The sequence below is a fragment of the Myotis davidii genome, unplaced genomic scaffold (genome assembly GCF_000327345.1).
Source record: "Myotis davidii unplaced genomic scaffold, ASM32734v1 scaffold913, whole genome shotgun sequence".
In the NCBI taxonomy this organism is placed as follows: Eukaryota; Metazoa; Chordata; class Mammalia; order Chiroptera; family Vespertilionidae; genus Myotis; species Myotis davidii.
Window position 1 is genome coordinate 21,497 of NW_006284344.1, and position 959 is coordinate 22,455.

The following is a 959-nucleotide window of genomic DNA, read 5'->3' on the forward strand; positions in this document are numbered from 1 at the left end:
AAGAATGAATGTGTTTGATGGGTGGGGATTCTGCCTTGGATCCTGGCTTCCCCCTCTCCAATTATCATGAACTCTCCAAAGCGAGTAGTAATTTCCAACCTTTTTGACAATCTTTACTTCATTATCTACCTATGCTCTTGTCAGTAGATTTTCTCTAACTTCCGTACTGTCAGTTATTTGTAGTAGGTACTGCAAAAATTATTCTATGTTCTTGAGGACAGTTATCTCTTTCAAGTTCCTTTTTATATTTGTTTGCTTTATACCGCAAGAGTAAAATGCCAGTCGCGGTTGCTTTCGTGCAAGTAGGACAGCAGAGGCCCAGTTTGGGTTGAGCACCCGGATCTGAGAGCCAGTGCTGCTTCAGCGTCTCACGGTGTGTGTGGGGGAGGCTGGTCCCCAGTCCTCCCTTGTCCTATCCCAACTATCCTTCACCTCCGTCTCTGTGTGACTATATTAATCGAAGGCGACACTTGACGTACAGGCGATTGGACCCCAAAAGGAAGCTTGCAGCGCTTGGCTGGTGGGCACGAAGCCAGGAGATGGGTGGGGAAGTGGGGCGGAGGCACTGTTGAGTGGCGTTCGGAGTAGCCAATAGTACTTCGGGGCAGCGGTGGCAGGGGCGGAGACACTGAGGCCTATCAGCCAATGGAGGGCGAGCAACTACTGGAGCGACCTGGTGACGTGAGGAGCGTTCCATTCGGCCAGCAGTAGGCGGCTGCCACAGCTGTTTTAGGGCCCCCATCATAGGGGCTCCTTGTCTGGAGGAGGCAGCCTCCAGGCTTGGGAGGAGAAGTCGCTGCCATCTCGGGCGGCCGACGCGGTCCCCTGGGACAGTCCACTTCCTGCCCTCAGTCTCGGGCCGAGTTTGGGCTCCCAGGTTCAGGTAACAAGGGGTGGGGGTTGGGGTCTCCTGGGCTTGGCCGCATGGTGGGCTGCCAACCCCTCCGCTGCGTCCGGAC

The 959-nt window shown here is 55.0% G+C and overlaps 1 protein-coding gene across 1 annotated transcript in view; it reads left to right on the forward strand.

Annotated features, from left to right (window-relative positions):
* Nucleotides 1-674: 674 nt before the first annotated feature.
* Nucleotides 675-959, forward strand: part of ZDHHC9 (zinc finger, DHHC-type containing 9) — a 30,308-nt gene continuing 30,023 nt past the window's right edge. Inside the window, exon 1 of the mRNA XM_006754641.2 lies at nt 675-883. The gene's annotated coding sequence lies outside the window, so the exon portion shown is untranslated. The remainder of the gene's footprint in view (nt 884-959) is intronic.